Source organism: Mesoplodon mirus (assembly GCF_964341445.2).
Source record: "Mesoplodon mirus genome assembly, chromosome: 16".
Classification (NCBI taxonomy): Eukaryota; Metazoa; Chordata; class Mammalia; order Artiodactyla; family Ziphiidae; genus Mesoplodon; species Mesoplodon mirus.
Window position 1 is genome coordinate 13,394,327 of NC_138992.1, and position 23,347 is coordinate 13,417,673.

Here is a 23,347-nt window from a genome sequence, read left to right on the forward strand (position 1 = left end):
ACCAAGAGGGGAAACCATGGCTGGCTTCCTAGTAATCATTACTGGCATCAGACACACCATACTGTAATTGTTATTAATATAAATTAAGCTACATAAATAATCTGGCTCCTTTCCTGCTTAGAGGACCCAGGCCAGGGAGTCCCCCAGAATTCAGCTCCAATCCAGAGAGAAGCGGTTTCTCTTCATTCTTTCCTTAATTGAAGCTTAGCTACATAAAAAGTTTGTTATCACGAAGAAAGGAAAAAATAAATGGTAATCACACTTAGGTGTCCGGTGGTTCTATCCAAGGGAAAGAATGGTCGTGACTCTGAAGATTTTAAAAGAACTGTAGCTTGATTTATGAATGTCAAATTTCAGTTTTATACAGTTCAGTGGGCAGAGTGGTTCTGTTTTTGTTTTTGTTTCTTAGGAAGTTGGGCACTGTTAAGAAAAGCAAAATCCCACTTCAACTTATTTCGGACATTCTCTGCGTCACTTGCTTCCCTGAAGAAAATGCTTGATGGGCTAAAATGAACATAACTTGACTTAGCACTTCCTAGTCTATGTTCTTTTGCTTCTCATTAAGTAAAGATAAAAGAAAGCACATCTACTCGCACAGCTAAACAGAATAAAATAGAAAATCAATTCTTGAGAATGCTTTCTCTTTTAATGATCAAATGCAATATCTGGAAAGGCTTTGTGTTTACATACTGGTTATGGATAGATAGTTTTAGTATTGCTTTTGAATTAAGATATTCTTAGCAACTTTTTCTCTAAACTAACACAATATTTTCATATATCCCTTCCCCCCCGCCCCCCCCCTTTTAGGTTAAAGACTGTCTTCCTATAATGGCAGGGTGTTTTTCATATATCCTTTTATTTATTTATTTAAATTTATTTATTTATTTATGGCTGTGTTGGGTCTTTGTTGCTGAGCATGGGCTTTCTCTAGTTGTGGTGAGGGGGGGCTACTCTTCATTGCAGTGCATGGGCTTCTCATTGCAGTGGCTTCTCTTGTTGTGGAGCACGGCCTCTAGGCACAAAGTCTTCAGTAGCTGTGGCTCGTGGGCTCAGTAGTTGTGGCTCATGGGCTCTAGAGCGCAGGCTCAGTAGTTGTGGCACGTGGGCTTAGTTGCTCCGCGGCATGTGGGATCTTCCCAGACCAGGGCTCGACCTGTGTCCTGTGTCCCCTGCATTGGCAGGTGATTCTGAACCACTGTGCCACCAGGGAAGCCCTCATATATCATTTTAAATTAAGATATTCTTATCTACGTTCTCCCTAATGCAGTATGCTGATGTATTACTTTTTCTCCCCTCTAGGTCAAAGACTATCTTTTGTTTTTTTTAATATAGTTATTTATTTTTGGCTGCGTTGGGTCTTTGTTGCTACATGTGGGCTTTCTCTAGTTGTGGCGAGCAGGGGGCTACTCTCCGTTGCGGTGTGCGGGCTTATCATCGTGGTGCCTTCTCTCATTGCGGAGCACGGGTTCTAGGTGCGAGAGCTTCAGTAGCTGTGGCCCACGGGCTAAGTAGTTGTGGCTCAAGGGCTTAGTTGCTCCATGGCATGTGGATCTTCCCGGACCAGGAATTGAACCCGTGTCCCCTGCATTGGGAGGCGGATTCTTAACCACTGTGCCATCAGGGAAGTCCCAAGACTATCTTCTTTTATATATCTTTTATTATTTTTTTCAAAAGACCTAGTTGATTTAATCCCAAATAGATGCTGCACTTAGCACTTAACTATTCTTGGCAAGGAGGCCCTTTGCTTACAACACGCAAATAGAGATTTGCTTCTCGGAATACCATGATAAAATAACATGCCTAATAGCTAAAAGCACAGAAAAAAGCTTCAGACCTTCTTAAATGTGTCCAATTATAACATTAAACCAACATATAAATGATAGTAAGTCATAAGCCACAGAAGATCTTCATTAGAAAATGAAGGAATGAAATGTGATATTTACTGGGCACATACAAAGGTGAGGAGCTGTGTGCAGTGCTTCCCCAAAGTTCTCTTAATTTATTCTTCATAAGAATCCTGCCAGGTTGGCCTTATTGTCCCATTGGCTACTTATTCATCTATTGATTCATTATTTGCACACACAAACACATGCAAATGCACTCACTTATTTGCTGGGTGCTGGTGTTGGCCAGACACTCAGCTGGGCTCTGCTGTGCAAAGTGAGTCAAGCCGGTCTTTGAGGTGCATACAGTTTAGTGGAGCAGGTGGAGATGAGGGTAGAAGGGAGCAGAAAGATAAATCCTGAAATGGTGAGTGCCACTCCAGAGATATGAATGAGATGTCGGTGGAGCTAAGAGCAAACGCTAGAGTCACTGAGAGATCAAGGAACTTTCTCTCCTTTTTCCCCCTAGATAGAAACTACAGAGAACAAGGACCTTTGGCTAAGAAATTAATTGAATCCTTGCTAGGGCAGCAATTGCACTGATTTTCTTCCAGTAATGAAGAAAGCAGGCCTGGCCTTGGGCTCTGTTCTTTATCCTTGCAAACTCCAAGAGACCTAATTTGGGAAAGGAGGAGTTTGAATAAAAGGACTAAACTCTACAGGATAATGTGATTTTACAGATGCTATGGGTAGAGATGAACTTTTCAAAATATGAAGCACTTCCAAAATTAGTGTCTTCTACTTATGATTGAGATTTCTTTCCCCAAATTTTTCCTTGGGAGGTTGTATATTGGACATGTTTTGCCTAATAAATGTGTCTGCACTCTCACTAGTGGGAGGTTGTGAAGGGGTGGGATTTGGTGGGTCTGAGAATGCTTGGGCCATGCTGGGGAGATTTCTTCCCCTATTCTTTGAACTGTCAAAAGCAGTCAAGGAAGGTTGTTGTGTTTTCTGACATCAAATGCGTGTTTGTTTTTCATGCCACTTCTCCAATTCTCCAACACTAACTGGGTGTCCAACAATTCAAGTTCTGACACTAACTGCCCAAAGTTAGTGCAGACCCCATAAGACTAACCCTGCTTCAGACACCAAATGCAAACGGGAAGCTACCCACACTTCTGCCCAGTTGACTACAGATTTGGAGGTTTCCACGAGTCCCCCATCTCAGGTCCTAATAATTCACTAAAATGACTCACAGAACTCAGAAAAACACTTACTTACGTTTATGGTTTATTATAAAGGATAGAAATGAGAAACAGCCAAATGGAAAAGATGCATAAGGCAAGGTATGTGGGAAATGGGGAATGTGAACAAATTCCATGCCCTCTCCAGGAACATCCATGTGTTCTCCAACCTGGAAGCTCTCTGAATCTCATCATCTGAGAGCTTTCATGCACCACTCTCCAGGCTTCCTTAACCTCCCTGGAGGTCAGGGCTGGGGTGGGTGGGAGCTGAACATTCTCCCTCTCTAATCACGTTTGCTTGTTCTGATGACCAGCCCCATCCTGAAGCTACTGTCACCTCATTAGCATAGACTCAGGTGTGCTCAAAAATGTCTCCTTATGAAGCATAAAAGACCCTCCTATCACTCAGGAAATTCCAAGGGCTTTAGGAGCTCCGTGCTAGGAACTGAGGACAAACATCAAATATATATGTTTTATTATACCTCAGTTGTACAAGAGTCAGTAGAGGAGAGGGATTTTAAGCTGGATGTCTGACTCCTGAGTCCTGCTTGTGATTCCACATTATTTCTCCCACCTACCTTTGGTGTTAACTACACTATCACGGCTTTAAAGAAGATCCAAAACTCAGATGGTATTGTAAGAAGACCGGTGAAGTGACAATCCCAAGGGCCCACAGTGGCTTCTTGTGATTCACAGTCAGAATCACAAGAAGAGCTCCAGGATGGGGAACAGATATGCATATGGGCAGGGCTGCCATGCATAGTGCTTTAGGACATTCACTGCACAAGGTCACCCAACCAAGGGCAAATGGAGATCACTAGAGATGGAAATTTAATCTGTGCTCCGCTTCCCCAGCAGTGAACCTGGTATGGAACTGTGTTAACTTGGAAAAAAGAAAAGTCTTTCTCTAATTCCCTCAAAGTTGCCACTTGGGTTAGCTGTGTCTTGCATATATCTAACAATCATTATGAAGACTGTACAATTTTATAGAAAAAAATGTTTTAACTAAGTGAAAATTGCAGTATGTGAAATTGTTGAACAACGTGAATATAACTGCATAATGACAACTCTAAAAAAATATGCTCAAGAAAAATAAGACCTGAGGTGAGGTATTGGTTCTTTCCCTTTTATTCCCTTCTTTCCCAAATTTTCAGTAATATGGCTATATTACATTTATAATGAAAATAAATATTTAAAAAACAAAATAATGCAATGCTATTTTTATATCCTTAGCTTTCTCAAAGACAAAGTATGTGTATGTAATGTAAATGTGTATTGGGCTGGAGGAGACAGAGGCAGGGTTACCGAATAATCCCGAATTGGAGTAGTGAGAGGTACGTGAGCCGGAAGCGATAAGAACTAAAGGAAGATTGCTTTATGTACAAAAATTAGCTATGTATTCTTTTCTGTCACCACTTTCCAACTTTCACTTATTTCAACAATTGAAGATTTTTGGTGCAATAAGTAACTCTGTTAATGTGAAAATGCCTCCTCTTTGAGTGTTAAGCCTTGTAGACTCCATATGTACATAAACTTAATTAGATCAACATCTAACTAAGAGTCCTACATTCAGCTTCCCTGTTGTCAGAACTTCCTCAGACTGAAGAGCCTGAAAGGGAGTTTCGCATGCTTTCCTATCATCAGCCTTCTTCTGGTAATCACTGTTCCTGTAGAGGACCTGCTTTAGAGGGATTTGGAGTTTCATAACTGAGCTTCAGAAGAATTGCTCTAATAATAATGACGAAGATAACAGGGATGATGATGTAGACACTGATAATAACTAATACTCACTGACTCTTAGTTATGTGCCAGGCACATACTGAAGTGCCTTACAGGCATCATCTCATTTAATCCTCAATATTGTTGCAGAGCAGGTGCCATTTTTTTCCCCATTTAATAGATGAGCAAGTTTGTGAGACATATGTAACTTGCCCAAAGTCACCCAGCTCTGAGTTGCTGCAGCCGAGAATTCCACCCAAGACAGCTTGATTCTAAGACCTGAGTTTTTAACCATGGCGTTACAGTTTTTCTCTACCATAAGGGGAGGCAAACTTTTTTTTTTTTTTTTTTTTTTTTTTCTTTTTGCGGTATGCGGGCCTCTCACTGTTGTGGCCTCTCCCATTGCGGAGCACAGGCTCCGGATGCGCAGGCCCAGCGGCCATGGCTCACGGGCCCAGCCGCTCCGCGGCATATGGGATCCTCCCAGACCGGGGCACGAACCCGTATCCCCTGCATCGGCAGGCGGACTCTCAACCACTGCGCCACCAGGGAGGCCCGAGGCAAACTTTTTATGTAAAAAGCCAGATAGTAAATATTTTAGGCTTTGTGAACCAAAGGGCAAAACTGAGGCTATGACGTAGGTAAAAGAGAGAAAATGAATTTCTACAAAATTTTCATTGACGAAACTCAGTATTTTATTTATGGACATTGAAATATGAATTTCATATACTTTTTGTATACCAAGAAATATTATTATGCTTTAATATTTATTTATTTATTTATTTATTTATTTTCAACCGTTTAAGAGTGCAAAAACCATTCTTAGCTTGGAAACCATACAAAAGAAAGTGGAGTGGGAGAGTGCAATAGTTTGAAGATTGCTGTTTAGCTGGGATGTCCTTGGGTAGGCAGTTGTAGATGGGAGTGAATAGGATGCTTAACCAACAATTAAAGGGAAATTGGCACCCTGGGATTTTGGCTGAAAAAACTAAAAGGATGCTGAATGCCAAGAAGGAAAACTCTAATCATGTTGCATTCAGCTGAAGTTTCTCTGACACAACCTTCAGAAGCACTACCTATCCTTGCTATGAGTAGTGAGGTTTCCATTTTGAATTTAGCACTGTGAAAAATTCTTAAGGGAGAGTGAACAGAATACTTGAAACTGGAACTTGTCTAGAAAATCTAGCATATGTTTGTTTAGCTGTAGGTTAAGTTTAGATGTTATAATTAGTTTGGAACTCTGCCCACTTCTCTGTCTTTCTGACTGTAACCCACTTGCTCAAGTAGAGGGAAGAAGAAAAAAAAAAGAGAGAGAGCAAAAGGAGAACAAAGAAGAGATGAGAGAATAGCTGTACTTATGGCACATGTTTCCGTTATTCCGTCTTCAGGAACTCTTAAGATTTCATCATATTCCTTGGGGAATTTATGCACTTACATAGTATTCTGGAATTCAGCCAACTCTACTGGAGGCCAAGTGATGGAGAGAAAGGACACTGAGAGGTTATTCAGGACATGGCCGCATTCCCATCTGGCTGAGTGACCTTCAGCAGGTGACTAACTTCCTGGATCTCTGTGTCATCTTCTATAAAACAAGAGATGAGGGCTTCCCTGGTGGCACAGTGGTTAAGAATCCACCTGCCAATGCAGGGGGCATGGGTTCGAGCCCTGGTCTGGGAAGATCCCACATGCCGTGGAGCAACTAAGCCCGTGCACCATAACTACTGAGCCTGTGCTCTAGAGCTCACGAGCCACAACTACTGAGCCCGAGTGCCACAACTACTGAAGTCCGCGTGCCTAGAGCCCATGCTGTGCAACAAGAGAAGCCACCCAATGAGAAGCCTGCACACTGCAATGAAGAGTAGCCCTGCTCACTGCAACTAAAGAAAAGCCCACGTGCAGCAACAAAGACCCAATGCAGCCAAAAATTTTAATTAATTCATTCATTCATTTAAAAAAAACGAGATGAGCTCAAAATGTGGTAATCCTTATGAACCGAGACTTTTGATTATCTCCAAATCAGGACTAGCAATTGCTTCTCTAGGAAAAATATTATGAGCAGAGAGTGCAAATAATGTAAGTGATCACATTTTGTCTTCCAACACTAAGGACACCCTTAAAATAAATTTGCTTTGAAAGAGATAAGCTCTTGGAGTCCCTTGGGGACCCTACACCAAATTTTAGGAGAGAATATGGGGCTCTTACAGTTAAGGCTCTATACCAAGTACATTAAACTAAATCAGAACACTGTAGTCAAGGTCCAGATGGTACCAACTGAACCTATGGTAAGGGGTAAGATGGCATAATAACAACCTGCATATACTAAGGGATTTATATACATCACCAGGTAGCAGGCAGACCCTTGTAGTTTCAGATTCTAAGAATAAGTTGAAGTTATAAAGAAGGATGTAGTCAAAAGACTTGAGTCTTGGCTTTGCCCTTACTAGCTGTGTGAATTTGGGGAAGTTATCTAGTATACTGAGCCTCAGTTTCCCATTTTCAAAATGGAGATAATATTTATTGGTCAGTGTTATGGCTCAGACTTATCAATTCATTCATCTATTCAATGAGCATTGCTTAAGTTCCTTCTATGTGTATATACTAAAGATAAAAACATATATAGTACATGGTCGTGTTCCTCAAAAAGCTCATAGATGAGAACAAGGTAGTAAGACAGTAAGTATACATGAAGCTGCCTGCCAATGGTCCAAGCTGGGTCCTGTGAGAACAAAGAATAGGGATTCCCTACCCTGCCCCAATAGAGAGTGAGGGACCCGGAAGAAATGTAAGGTCAGAACTGAATATTGATGGATGAGTGGTGATTAGCCAAGGCAAAAGGAGAAGTTGTGTTCCAGGCAGAAGCAGCAGCACGAGCAAAGGACTAGAGGGAAGAAGAATGTGGAACGTTTTGCAAACTCCTGGAAACTGTAGTAAGAAGACTTTTGGCAAATGAGGTGATTTCTGACACATGATTTAAAAGTTGTGTCATTTTTATTTAGTCCAGTTCTCAGCCAGGTGATTACGGCAACCACCAGTGACACTCATGTTCTTTGCATGTATTCTTGACATAATGTGATGAGAATGGCACTTCAGCTCTGTGATCTTCCTCCCCCAAACCCAAAATACCAGTGTAACTGTGAAGAAAGATATAAGACAAACCCAAACTGAAGGGCAGTGTCTCTAACCAGTAGTCTTCGAAACGGTCAAGGTCATCAAAAACAAAGCAAGTCTGAGGAAACTGTTATTGACCAAAGAAGGCTAAGGAAACCAGTTGACCAAATGTAATATGGTTTTCTGCATGGGATCCTGGAGCAGAAAAAGGACATTAGGTAAAATTTAGTGGCATCCAAGTAAAATATAGTTTAATTAATAATGATTACCAATCTTGGTTCCTTAGTTGTGACAAATGTACCATGGTTATAGAAGATGTTAGCAACTGGGGAAACTAGGTGAGGGATATATGGGAACTTCCAATATTATCATTGCAACAAAAAGTAAACCTAAAATTATTCTAAAAATAAAAGTTTATTTTAAAAAATATACAATATTCTCTTTGACTATAAGTTAAGAAATGTAAAAGCAAAGAACTCTCCAAGGCATATTATTGATACTGTCTTTGAGCACATTTCACAACCTTATCGTTATCTGGGAGACATCTCCAACTCTCCTTTCAATATAAGCTGTGCTGAGAAAAATGGATATTTGTGAAAGCAACTCTCATTAAGCCTTATTTGAAGGTCAAAGAGAAACAGAGCAAATTACAAAGAGGTCCTTGGATTTAGGATTCTTGCAAACTCTTTTTATCTGACACAACTTGATGTGATCATGTTGCAATCTTTCTTCTGACATCTTGGAATCTAGGAAAAGGGTAATAGAGTCCAGCGCTTTGCAATTATCCTTATAGACCCCATCCTAAAATTGGAGGGAAAGATTCACACAGTTGAGGAAGACAAATGATCTACAGTGGTCAAGCTTGGGGGTTCCCTGGTGGCCTAGTGGTTAGGATTCCGGGCTTCCACTGCTGTGGCCCGGGTTCAGTCCCTGGTCCAGGGAACTGAGATCCTGCAAGCTGCACTGCGGGGCCAAAACCAAAAAAGACAAAAAACAACCCCCCCCCACAAAAGAACCCAGGTTTTACAGTGGGCAAGCTAAAGGCAGTACAGTGGGATGGAGGACCCTGCGAAGAGAGAGAACAGACATGGGTTGTAGGCATGGCTTGGGCAGACCACTGCTCTTCCTCCTCATCTACATTATAAAATGAGGACTTTGGAGTAGTTTTTTTTTTTAATTTTTAAAAAATATTTATTTATTTATTTTTGATGTGGTACATATATACAATGGAATATTACTCAGCCATAAAAAGGAATGAAATTGCGTCATTTGTTGAGACGTGGATGGATCTAGAGACTGTCAAACAGAGTGAAGTAAGTCAGAAGGAGAAAAACAAATATCATATATTAACGCATGTATGTGGAACCTAGAAAACTGGTACAGACGAACCGGCAGGGCAGAAGTTGAGACACAGATGTAGAGAACAAACGTATGGACACCAAGGGGGGAAAACAGTGGTGGGGTGGGGATGGTGGTGTGCTGAATTGGGCAATTGGGATTGACACGTATACACTGATGTGTATAAAATTGATGACTAATAAGAACTTGCAGTATAAAAAAACAAATAAACAAAACAACTAATACTAAACTTTCTTTGGGTTATTTGTATGGAAATATGTTAATATAAATGTTTCAGACATTACATGAAATTTCTAAAAATCTTATATGTTCTGGTATAATGTTATAAGTCATAATTCTAGTTATTACTTTAAAATGTATATCTCAGAAATAACTAAATTCCTTGTCAATTGCATTATTATGAACTTTCATCAAATCTTTAACCATGGTCATTTTTAAGTCTTTTGTCATTTACAGAGAGTTCTGGGTGTACTCTTATGCTTTTGCAAAAATGTTCCTATAAAAGGGTTTCATCTTCAAGGAATTCACGGAAAAGACTCTGACAAGTACAGGTTTCTGGTAACTGACTATACTGCTGAACTGACTGAATAAGCATTTTGAGAACTGTAATGGAAAACTGATGAATTCATAAAAGTGCTAACAAAAGATCAAGATGAAAAAAATTAATTACATGGGACTGAGTAAACTGATGAGGATGATTGTAATTTTTGTGACTTTCTGTTTGAATAAAAAAAAATCCCACAAGGACTCAGAGGCAAAAAATATAAAAATCAACTTTCACTGCAAAGTAAAGGAGCTGTTACAGTGGAGGATTACTGGACTAAATGTCAATATTATGACATAGTATGAGTGTGTTTCGTGTTTGGTAATTGCAATCATTGTTGCTTTTTTTGTGGTCATCCATTTACAATGCTTGGTGTCAGTTTATTTATCTCTTGTAAAAATAAAATACAGTGTGTGTGTGTGAAAAAAAAAAAAGACTCCTTTAGTGAACACAATTTATAACTAAAGCCAGGCACAGTTAAGCATCAATTCTACTAATTCCTGTGCAAATAGATGTATGCATTAAGGTATCTTTTTTTAATAGAAATTAAGACATAAAGGACTTTATTATAAGAAAAATATACAATATTTTTGTTCAAAAAATTTGTTTGTTTGGGCCTCCCTGGTGGCGCAGTGGTTGAGAGTCCGCCTGCCGATGCAGGGGATACGGGTTCGTGCCCCGGTCTGGGAGGATCCCATATGCCGCGGAGCGGCTGGGCCCGTGAGCCATGGCCGCTGGGCCTGCGCGTCCGGAGCCTGTGCTCCGCAGCGGGGGAGGCCACAACAGTGAGAGGCCCGCATACCGCAAAAAAAAAAAAAAAAAAAAAAAAAAAAAAAAAAAAATTTGTTTGTTTATTTTTAGCTGCATTGGGTCTTTGTTGCTGCTTGCGGGCTTTCTCTAGTTGTGGCGAGCAGGGGCTATTCTTTGTTGCGGTGCTCAGGCTTCTCGTTGCGGTGGGGTCTCTTGTTGCAGAGCACGGGCTCTAGGTGTGTGGGCTTCAGTAGTTGTGGCTCACAGGTTCTAGAGCACTGGCTCAGTAGTTGTGGCACACGGACTTAGATGCTCCACGGCATATGGGATCTTCCTGGACCAGAGCTCGAACCCGTGTCCCCTGCATTGGCAGGCGGATTCTTAACCAGTGCGCCACCAGGGAAGTCCCTGGAGTAGTTTCTTTTCTCCTAGCCCTAATATTCTAAGATTCATTTTCTCGACAGTTGAAAACATGTTCAGGAGCATGGCATCTTTTTTCACAAGACTGAATATTTGCAGAGCCAAGAGGGATTTCTAAACCCTGATTTAACACAACTACCTATATTTTGAAAGGCAATATATTTTTCAAACTAATGAGTTTGGATGGTTCAACTTAATGCGGCATATTTTTCACAGAATTAACCAATCTACCCATCTTTTCTTTTGGTTTTGCTTATATCAGCTGAGGTAGTTCTAGGGAAAGTTTGTTTCTTTTTTTCCTTTCCAGAGTTTCCCTTTCAATGTGTACATTTCTTGGAGTGCTCCTTTTGCTGGAATGCTGAGCACAGACAGGCAGGTCTCCCCTGCTTCTCCCTTCCCCTCAGGATATAGCTACAGGCCTGATGGAAAGATTACTCGACCAGACCTGAATGTCTCAAGAGACCTGGAATTTAGCCCTGACTCTCCCACTAGTTTCCAGTGGGGGCCTAGGCAATGACGTTTTTTCTCTGAGTATCAACTTCCTTATCTATATAGTCAAGAATGAATTATATCCTCTCCAGGGCTCCTCCTGGATACAGATACTTGTCTCGTTACAGAGGATCCTAAGAAGGAAGGGGGAAAGCTTTACTCTTTTATTCATTCTGTCAGTCATTTCCTTAATTATGTACTGATTTCATTCTTCACACACTCAAATATGTAGAGGGATCCGTATTTAGTTAGTTCCTAGATACCATCAAGAAGCTCATGTTTAAGTAGAAAAAACAAAGAAGAACATTATAATTCAGTGTAATAAAAGTATACAGAAGGTGCTATGTTGCCCAGAGGAGGAATAAACGAACTCCACCAGGGAACACCAAACCCTCTTCCACTTCAGAGTCTTTGCACTTGCTGTTCCCTTGTTCTGAAATATTCAGACATACTCATGGCTTGCTCTGTAGCCTAACCCAGTTTTCTGCTCAGAATTGCCCCTTTGGTGAAGATTTCCTCGACTACCCCATCCCCTCTTATTGTGCTTCATTTTTTTCAACTTACTTCATTATATCACATATTTAGTTGTTTATTTATCATCTGTTTATCCATTAGATGTAAACTCCCAGGAAGGCAGGAGCTTCTTTACGGTTGACCATAATATCTCCAGCACTAGGTCTGTGTCTTGTGAATATTTGTTAAATGCTAAATGAATGAATGAATGCTGAGTGATGCACAAAAGCTTCCTGGAGCAGGTAGGTGGTGGTGATTCAGGTGAACAAGTGAAAGCATGAATAGGCATTACCAAAGCAAAGGCACAGTGAGAACAGGAATTCTAGATAGAAGAAACATATGAGCAGAAGCCTGTAGGGATGAGGAAACTGGGATTGTTACCCAAATGGCAAATAGTTTGGTGCTGCTGAAGTTTAGGATGAGATGGTGATGCGAGCGGCTAGCCATGAGGCTGGAGATGTCAGCAGATGGATCACCTATGGCTGTGTATGCCAAGCAAGGAAGGGGGGGAACTGGGTAACGAGGGTGAGGAACCATTGAAAAAACCCAGTCAGAAGGGGGTAGAATCCCTGTATCTTCTCAAACCATATTATGGCTTTCCCTTCAAATCCTGACCAACTCTAGCCCCCTTCTATTGGCATTCCTTTGAACTGGGGTTTTTCAAGCATTTTTGACTATGAACCTCAGTAAAAAATAAATTAAACATGATGTCCCAGTTCAAAGATAAATTGATAAATGATAGGTAGGTGAATAGATATGTAGATAGATAGACAGATATTTAATACAACTATAAGCAATCTATTCTATTCTACTCTAATTAATTTTTAAAGTATTAGCTGCTCTTGCTAAACTGATTTCTCTACCCACTGTTTTCAAATGCACCTGTAACTGGATCATGATATAAACATACATACACATGATATAAACAAATATATATATATATATATATATTTAACATCTTTATTGGAGTATAATTGCTTTACAATGGTGTGTTAGTTTCTGCTTTATAACAAAGTGAATCAGCTATGCATATACATATATCCCCATATCCCCTTCCTCTTGTTCTCCGTCCCACCCTCCCTATCCCACCCCTCTAGGTGGTCACAAAACACTGAACTGATCTCCCTGTGCTATGCGGCTGCTTCCCACTAGCCATCTATTTTACATTTGGTAGAGTATATACGTCCATGGCACTCTCTCACTTCATCCCAGCTTATCCTTCCCCCTCCCCGTGTCTTCAAGTCCATTCTCTACATCTGCGTCTTTATTCCTGTCCTGCCCCTAGGTTCTTTAGAACCATTTTATTTTTTCAGATTCCATATATATATGTTAGCATACGGTATTTGTTTTTCTCTTTCTGACTTACTTAACTCTGCATGACAGACTAGGTCCATCCACCTCACTACAAATAACTCAATTTCATTTCTTTTTATGGCTAAGTAATATTCCATTGTATATATGTGCCACATCTTCTTTATCCATTCATCTGTCAATGGACACTTAGGTTGCTTCCATGTCCTGGCTATTATAAGTAGAGCTGCAATGAACATTGTGTTACATGACTCTTTTTGAATTATGGTTTTCTCAGGGTATATGCCCAGTAGTGGGATTGCTGGGTCCTATGGTAGTTCTATTTTTAGTTTTTTAGGGAACCTCCATACTGTTCTCCATAATGGCTGAATCAATTTACCTTCCCACCAACAGTGCGAGAGGGTTCCCTTTTCTCCACACCCTCTCCACCATTTATTGTTTGTAGATTTTTTGATGATGGCCATTTTGACCAGTGTGATGTGATACCTCATTGTAGTTTTGACTTGCATTTCTCTGATGATTAGTGATGTTGAGCATCTTTTCATGTGTTTGTTGGCAATCTGTATATCTTCTTTGGAGAAATGTCTGTTTAGGTCTTCTGCCCATTTTTGGACTGGGTTGTTTGTTTTTTTTTTGATATTGAGCTGCTTGTAAATTTTGGAGATTAATCCTCTGTCAGTTGCTTCATTTGCAAATATTTTCTCCCATTCTGAAGGTTGTCTTTTCATCCTCTTTATCATTTCCTTTGCTGTGCAAAAGCTTTTAAGTTTCATTAGGTCCCATTTGTTTATTCTTGTTTTTATTTCCATTACGGTAGGAGGTGGGTCAAAAAGGATCTTGCTGAAATTTATGTTATAGAGTGTTCTGCCTAAGTTTTCCTCTAAGAGTTTTATAGTGTCTGGCCTTACATTTAGGTCTTTAATCCAGTTTGAGTTTATTTTTGTGTGTGGTGTTAGGGAGTGTTCTAATTTCATTGTTTTACATGTAGCTGTCCAGTTTTCCCAGCACTACTTATTGAAGAGGCAGTCTTTTCTCCATTGTATATTCTTGCTGCCTTCATCAAAGATAAGGTGACCATATGTGCATGGGTTTATCTCTGGGCTTTCTATCCTGTTCCATTGATCTACATTTCTGTTTTTGTGCCAGTACCATACTGTCTTGATTACTGTAGCTTTGTAGTATAGTCTGAAGTCTGGGAGCCTGCTTCCTCCAGCTCCATTTTTCTTTCTCAAGATTGCTTTGGCTATTCAGGATCTTTTGTGTTTCCATACAAATTTTGACATTTTTTGTTCTAGTTCTGTGAAAAATGCCATTGGTGGTTTGATAGGGATTGCATTGAATCTATAGATTGCTTTGAGTAATATAGTCATTTTCACAGTGTTGATTCTTCCAATCCAAGAAGATGGTATATCTCTCCATCTGTTTGTATCATCTTTAATTTCTTTCATCAGTGTCTTATAGTTTTCTGCATACAGGTCTTTCGTCTCCTTTGGTAGGTTTATTCCTAGGTATTTTATTCTTTTTGTTGCATTTGTAAATGGGAGTGTTTCCTTAATTTCTCTTTCAGATTTTCATCATTAGTGTATAGGAATGCAAGAGATTTCTGTGCATTAATTTTGTATCCTGCTACTTTACCAAATTCATTGATTAGCTCTAGTAGTTTTCTGGTATCATCTTTAGGATTCTCTGTCTATAGTATCATGTCATCTGCAAACAGTGTCAGCTTTACGTCATCTTTTCCAATTTGTATTCCTTTTATTTCTTTTTCTTCTCTGATTGCTGTGGCTAAAACTTCCAAAATTATGTTGAATAATAGTGGTGAGCATGGACAACTTTGTCTTGTTCCTGGTCTTAGTGGAAATGGTTTCAGTTTTTCACCATTGAGAACAATGTTGGCTGTGAGTTTGTCATATATGGCCTGTATTTTGTTGAGGTAAGTTCCCTCTATGCCTACTTTCTGGAGGGTTTTTATCGTAAGTGGGCGTTGAATTTTTTCAGAAGCTTTTCTGCATCTATTGAGATGATCATATGGTTTTTCTTTTTCAATTTTTTAATATGGTGTATCACATTGATTGATTTGCATATATTGAATAATCCTTGCATTCCTGGGATAAACCCCACTTGATCATGGTGTATGATCATGGTGTATGATCCTTTTAATGTGCTGTTATATTCTGTCTGCTAGTATTTTGTTGAGGATTTTTGCATCTATGTTCATCAGTGATATTGACCTGTAGTTTTCTTTTTTTGTGACATCTTTGTCTGGTTTTGGTGTCAGCATGATGGTGACCTCGTAGAATGAGTTTGGGAGTATTCCTCCCTCTGCTGGAAGAGATAGTTGTTAGCTTTTCTCTAAATGTTTGATAGAAGGATACGTGTTAGCTCTTGTCTAAATGTTTGGTAGAATTTACCATCTGGTCCTGGGCTTTTGTTTGTTGGAAGATTTTTAATCACAGGCTCAATTTCCATGCTTTTAATTACTCTGTTTATACTTTCTATTTCTTCCTGGTTCAGTCTCAGAAGGTTGTGCTCTTCTAAGAATTTGTCCTTTTCTTCCAGGTTGTGCATTTTATTGGCATATAGTTGCTTGTAGTAATCTCTCATGATCCTTTGTATATCTGCAGTGTCAGTTGTTACTTCTCCTTTTCATTTCTAATTCTATTGATTTGAATCTTTCCCCTTTTTTCTTTGATGAGTCTGGCTAATGGTTTATCAATTTTATCTTCTGAAAGCACCAAATTTTAGTTTTATTGATCTTTGCTATTGTTTCCTTCATTTCTTTTTCATTTATTTTTGATCTGATCTTTATGATTTCTTTCCTTCTGCTAACTTTCGGGTTTTTTTGTCCTTCTTTCTCTAATTGCTTTAGGTGTAAGGGTTAGTTGTCTATTTGAGATGTTTCTTGTTTCTTGAGGTAGGGTTGTATTGCTATAAACTTCCCTGTTATAACTGCTTTTGCTTCATCCCATAGGTTTTAGGTCATCGTGTTTTCATTGTCATTTTTTTCTAGGTATTTTTTGATTTCCTCTTTGTTTTCTTCAGTGATCTCATGGTTATTTAGTGGTGCATTGTTTAGCCTCCATGTGTTTGTATTTTTTACAGTTTTTCCTGTAATTGATGTCTAGTCTCATAGCACTGTGGTTGGAAAAGATACTTGATACGCTTTCAATTTTCTTAAATTTACCCAGGCTTGATTTGTGACCCACGATATGATCTATCCTGGAGAATGTTCCATGAGCACTTGAGAAGAAAGTGTATTCTGTTGTTTTTGGATGGAATGTCCTATAAATATCAATTAAGTCCATCTTGTTTAATGTATCATTTAAAGCTTGTATTTCCTTATTTATTTCTATTTTAGATGATCTGTCCATTGGTGAAAGTGGGGTGTTAAAGTCCCCTACTATGATTGTGTTACTGTCGATTTCCCCTTTTATGGCTGTTAGCATTTGCCTTTGTATTGATGTGCTCCTATGTTGGCTGCATAAATACTTACAACTGTTATATCTCTTCTTGGATTGATCCCTTAACCATTGTGTAGTGTCCTTCTTTGTCTCTTGTAATAGTCTTTATTTTAAAGTCTATTTTGTCTGACATGAGAGTTGCTACTCCAGCTTCCTTTTGATTTCCATTTGCATGGAATATCTTTTTCCATCCCCTCACTTTCAGTCTGTATGTGTCCCTAGGTCTGAAGTGGGTCTCTTGTAGACAGCATATATACACGTCTTGCCATTCAGCCAGTCTGTGTCTTTTGGTTGGAGCATTTAATCCATTTACATTTAAGGTAATTATCGATATGTATGTTCCTATTCCCATTTTCTTAATTGTTTTGGGTTTGTTATTGTAGGTCTTTTCCTTCTCTTGTGTTTCCTGCCTAGAGAAGTTCCTTTAGCATTTGTTGTAGAGCTGGTTTGGTGGTGCTGAATTCTCTTAGCTTTTGCTCATCTATAAAGTTTTTGATTTCCCCATCAAATCTGAATGAGATCCTTGCTTGGTGGGGTAATCTTGGTTGTAGGTTTTTCCGTTTCATCACTTTAAATATGTCATACCACTCCCTTCTGGCTTGCAGAGTTTCTCCTGAAAGATCAGGTGTTAACCTTAAGGGGGTTCTCTTGTATGTTATTTGCTGTTTTTCCCTTGCTGCTTTTAATATTTTTTCTTTGCATTTAATTTTTGATAGTTTGATTAATATGTGTCTTGGTGTGTTTCTCCTTGGATTTATCCTGTATGGGACTCTCTGTGCTTCCTGGAATTGATTGTCTATTTCCTTTCCCATATTAGGGAAGTTTTCAACTATAATCTCTTCATATATTTTCTCAGTCCCTTTCTTTTTTCTCTTCTTCTTCTGGGTCCCCTATAATTTGAATATTCAGTGTTTAATGTTGTCCCAGAGGTCTCTGAGACTGTCCTCAATTCTTTTCATTCTTTTTCCTTTATTCTGCTCTGCAGTAGTTATTTCCACTGTTTTATCTTCCAGGTCACTTATCCATTCTTCTGCCTCAGTTATTCTGCTATCAATTCCTTCTAGAGAATTTTTAATTTCATGTATTGTGTTGTTCATCATTGTTTGTTTGCTCTTTATTTCTTCTAGGTCCTTGTTAAACATTCCTTGTATTTTGTCTAATCGATTTCCAAGATTTTGGATCATCTTTACTATCATTACTGTGAATTCTTTTTCAGGTAGACTGCCTATTTCCTCTTCATTTGTTTGGTCTGGTGGGTTTTTACCTTGCTCCTTCATCTGCTGTGTGTTTCTCTGTCTTCTTTTTGTTTCACTTACTGTGTTAGGGGTCTCCATTTCACAGGGTGCAGGTTCGTAGTTCCTGTTGTATTTGGTGTCTGCCCCCAGTTGCTAAGGTTGGTTCAGTGGGTTGTGTAGGCTTCCTGGTGGACGGAACTGGTGGCTGTGTTCTGGTGGATGAGGCTGGATCTTGTCTTTTTGGTGGGCAGGACTGCATCCGGTGGTGTGTTTTGGGGTGCCTCTGACCGTATTATGATATTAGGCAGCCTCTCTGCTAATGGGTGGGGTTGTATTCCTGTCTTGCTAGTTGTTTGGCATAGGGTGTCCAGTACTGTAGCTTGCTAGTCATTGAGTGGAGCTGGGTCTTGGTGTTGAGATGGAGATCTCTGGGAGAGCTTTCGCTGTTTGATAGTACTTGGAGCTGGGAGGTGTCTGGTGGACCAGTGTCCTGAACTCGGCTCTCCCATCTCAGAGGCACAGGCCTGAAACCCAGCCGGAGCACCAGGTCCCTGTCAACCACACAGCTCAGAAGAAAAGGGAGACAAAAAGAAAGAAATAAAAATACAATAAAATTATTAAAATAAAAAAATTATCAAAAATAAAAATAAAAAATGTAAAAAGTAATTTAAAAAAAGAAAGAAGAGAGCAACCAAACCAAAAAACAAATCCACCAATGACAGCAAGTGCTAAAAACTATACTAAAAAAGAAAAAAAAAAAACCAAAAACGGTAACACAGAACCATAGGACAAATGGTAAAAGCAAAGCTGTACAGAGAAAATCAAACAAAGAAGCATACACATACACACACACACAATGAGAAAGAGAAGAAAGAAATATATATCTATACATAAGATGAAAAAAAAGAAAACAGCAACCAAATTAATAAAGAAATCTAGCAATGATAATAAACTCTAAATACTAAACTAAGATGAACATAAAACCAGAAACAAATTAGGTGCAGAAAGCAAACCCTAAGTCCACAGTTGCTCCCAAAGTCCACAGCCTCAATTTTAGGATGATTCGTTGTCTATTCAGGTATTCCAGATATGCAGGGTACATCAAGTTCATTGTGGAGATTTAATCCGCTGCTCCTGAGGCTGCTGGGAGAGATTACCCTTTCTCTTCTTTGTTCGCTCACCTCCTGGGACTCAGCTTTTGATTTGGCCCTGCCTCTGCATGTAGCTTGCCTGAGGGCATTGTTCCCTGCCCAGACAGGATGGGGTTAAAGGAGCAGCTGATTCAGGGGCTCTGGCTCACTCAAGCCGGGGGAGAGGGAGGGGTATGGAATGCGGGGTGAGCCTGTGGTTGTACAGGCCGGTTCTCCCGGGGAAGTTGTCCCTGGATCACAGGACCCTGGCAATGGCGGGCTGTACGGGCTCCCGGGAGGGCAGGTGTGGATAGTGACTTGTGCTTGCACACAGACTTCTTGGTGGCTGCAGCAGCAGCCTTAACATTTCATGCCCATCTCTGGGGTCCGGGCTGATAGCAGCGGTTTGCGCCCATCTCTGGAGCTTATTTAGGCGGTGCTCTGAATCCCCACTCCTCACACACCCCAAAACAATGGTCTCTTGCCTCTTAGGCAGGTCCAGACTTTTTTCTGGTCTCCCTCCTGGCTAGCTGTGGCGCACTAACCCCTTTCAGGCTGTGTTCACGCCACCAATCCCAGTCCTCTCTTTGGGATCTGAGCTCCGAAGCCCGAGCCTCAGCTCCCAGCCCCCGCCCGTCCTGGTGGGTGAGCAGACAAGCCTCTCGGGCTGGTGAGTGCTGGTTGGCACTGATCCTCTGTGTGGGAATCTCTCCACTTTGCCCTCTGCACCCCTATTGCTGCGCTCTCCTCTGTGGCTGTGAAGCTTCCCCCCTGCCCACCCCCATCTCTGCCAGTGAAGGGGCTTCCTAGTGTGTGGAAACTTTTCCTCCTTTACAACTCCCTCCCAGAGGTGCAGGTCCTGTCCCTATTCTTTTGTCTCTGTTTTTTCTTTTTTCTTTTGCCCCACCCAGGTACGAGGAAGTCTGAGGTTTTATGCCAGCGTTCAGTAGGTGTTCTGTAGTAGTTGTTCCACATGTAGATGTGTTTCTGATGTATTTGTGGGGAGGAAGGTGATCTCCACGGCTTACTCCTCCGCCATCTTGAAGGTCCCCCCATATATATATATATTTAAACTGAGGATTACATTCAAGAAAATCTGAGCAATACTGCTTTACGATCCAAGGCCCAGGCCCAGACATTTCTGCATCAGAGAGCACACCCCAGGCAAATGGCCTTTGACCCTAAGATCACTCAGATTCCACGCTGGAAGAATTCTGTGATGAAAAGCTGGGAGGCCAGTTACCTGCCCTTGCCTTTAGCAGCCAAAGCTCAAGGAGTGGGCTGCCTTGTGATAGTGTGCTCCTGAGCATGCCAATAGCAGTTGCCTTTCAAAGCATAGATGTATTAAATGCGTTCTTAAAATGACCTGATTCCTGGCAGGAAGCCCCAGGGGATGTGCAAGAATTTCTTGTGAAGATCATCATTGTTGATATCTGTTGTCCTGGAGAAAAGGCATTTAGTAGACTTGTATTTGTCTGGCGTGGTTGGAGTCTGCCTGGTTTATGGGTTGTTGCAGGAAGATGGATTTTTGAAATAAATCTTTGCCTACAGCAACCAGAGGACTTCCAGATCACCTTTAGTAAGGGAGTAGGCAGTGTACCGATGGGAAAGAGCATAGCATTGTGAATTTGAAGACCTGGGATTGAGTCTAAGACTGTCTTCCTGGGTGGCCATGGGCAAGTCATCTAACCTTTTCAGACTCAATTTCCTTACACATAAAACAGGAGTAACGATACCTTTCCTTGACTTCACAGAGGCATTTTAGGGATAAAAACAACTTATGTAAAAGTGCTTTGCAATATCCCAAACTTTTATACAAATGGTAACAGTTTGTATTGAACATGAATGATGATAATTAAGAAATGCCTTCCAAACAATAATAAAACTACCATCTTACAAATGAGGAAACAGAGATTAAAAACTTGACAAATGAAACAGCAGTAAGTGATGACGCCAGAATTCAAACCCAGGCCATTCTGGTTTTAAAGTCCTTGCTAGGAACCACTATGTTGGAAAATATGCATTTCAGAGAACCTATGGACTCCAAGGCTGCATGCTTCTTGATGGAGAGGTATTGCTGCCTGTCTCTTACTTCCGGCAGTGGCTGGTAGAGAGAACACACTGTGTTAGTTGAAAATAAATATCCTCACTTGTCCTCCTCTTCTTCTTTCTTTTTGGGATTTTCAAATTATTGTTGTAATTTTTTGGATGCAAAAATTGCTCTGTCAGCCCACATAGCTCACTGTCTTATTTGGAGTAGCAAATAAACAAGCAAAGGCTGGGCTAACTTCAGGAATAAAATTTGTTCAGGTTGAAAACTATATAATTAACCAAATGCCTGTTTTGTTCATTTTCAGATATGGGCACCAACAGGGAGCCCAAGCCATCAGGAAGTCACACAGCAAAGGCTCACACTACAGTTGAATTTTAGCACTGCTAAAATGAACTTGAAGACTGAAATTGTTGTCCAGCTTAGTTGAGCTCAGTTTGAGACAAGCTCATTTGGAATTTCCTGACTTTTCTGTAAAAGATCCAGCAAGGTAGGGATTATACCTTCATAATTCAGACTTTTACCTGTATTTATTATGCACATACTACAGGGAAAGTCACTAGAGCCGTCCCTCGGTATATATAAGGGGTATTGGTTCCAGGACCCCCCATGCCCCCTCAGGCACCGAAATCTGAGGATACCACAAGTCCCTTGTATAAAATGATGTAGTATTTGCATATACCTAAGCATATCCTCCCATGTACTTGAAATCATCTCTATATTACTTCTAATACCTATACAATGTAAATGCTACATAAATAGCTGCTAGTATGCAGCAAATTCAAGTTTTGCTTTTGGAACTTTCTGGAATTTTTTTTCTAATATTTTCTATCTGCAGTTGGTTGAACCTGCCCATGGGGAACCCATGAATACGGAAGGTCCACTTTATAGGAGTCTTCTAGGGCTGCCATAATGAAGTACCACAGACAAAGTGGCTTAAACAACAGAAATTTATTTTCTCTTGATTCTAGATCAAAGTTCATGTGTCTGCAGGGTTGATTTTTTTCTGAATGCTTTTCTCCTTGGCTTGCACATAACTCTTTTCTATGTTTTCACATAGTCTTCCCTTTGTGTGTCTGTGTCCTAATCTCCTCTCCTTACAAGGACACCAGACAGATTAGATTAGGGCCTACCCTAGTGACCTCATTTAACCTTGATTATCTGTTTAAAGACCCTAACTCCAAATATAATCACATTCTGAGTTACTGGGGTTTAGGACTTCAACATATGAATTTGGAGGCAGGTTGAGGGGGCAGGGACACATAGTTCAGCCCATTATAATCACAAAGTGGGACAAAATAAAAATAGCAGTTAGATCTCCAAATGACACTTCCAAGCTTTAGTAAAAATCTTGGGACCTAGAAATGAAAGGGAGACGAACAAAATTCTTTAAGATTGTGTATTTTTCACTTTCAGCTAAGGAATTTATTTTAATTCCTTTCATGCTTCTGTTGTTAAACTAACAAAGTCCCTTTCACATTTGGAAATTGCAGGTTATTTCCCAAGGAAAGGGGTTATTTGGTGACATGTAGATTTTCGCTTCATTCTGTGAGAACCACTCAATGCACAGATACATGCACTTCTCACATGAGCCATGGAGGAGGAAGAGAAATAATTCACCATCAGAGGGAAAGCTACCAGCGGTCAGATTGATTTTGTGTTCTTCTAGAGCCTTTCGGGTACAGAGTTGAAGGCAGGACCTTGTGGTGGCTTCAGATAAAGCTTGTGCTTGTGGGTAGGACCTCTACCCAAACTAATGTGATACCCACCACTCTGTCTAGATACATTGTCTGAGAACGCTCTTCAGACTTGTCATCTGACTCAGCCTGCATTCTTGTCTCCCCAATAGTTACACTATTTCCTTTCTTCATTTGTCTTTCTTTATTGAGGTTTATTGAGGTGTAATTTACATACAGTAAAATTCACCCCTTATTTTAGGTGTACAGTTTGAAGGGTTTTGAAAAATGTATGCATTATCTACTTGCACCACACTTGAGATACAGATGATTTCTTCCCACCCCTGAAATATCTCTTTGCTCCTTTGCATTCTTTCTTAAATGTTTAAATAGAGTTCAAAAGTGAAACCATCTGGGCCAACTGGTAAGGATGCAACTTGGAATTCAACTTCTTTAATAGATAATAAGCTATTCAAGTTATCTACTTCTCTTTAGTTAGCTCTGCAAGTTTGTGT

At 40.2% G+C, this 23,347-nt stretch overlaps 1 protein-coding gene across 1 annotated transcript in view; it reads left to right on the forward strand.

The window, feature by feature from the left end:
• Nucleotides 1-21,513, forward strand: part of LRATD2 (LRAT domain containing 2) — an 85,868-nt gene extending 64,355 nt beyond the window's left edge. Inside the window, exon 4 of the transcript XR_014291662.1 lies at nt 21,464-21,513. The gene's annotated coding sequence lies outside the window, so the exon portion shown is untranslated. The remainder of the gene's footprint in view (nt 1-21,463) is intronic.
• Nucleotides 21,514-23,347: the final 1,834 nt, after the last annotated feature.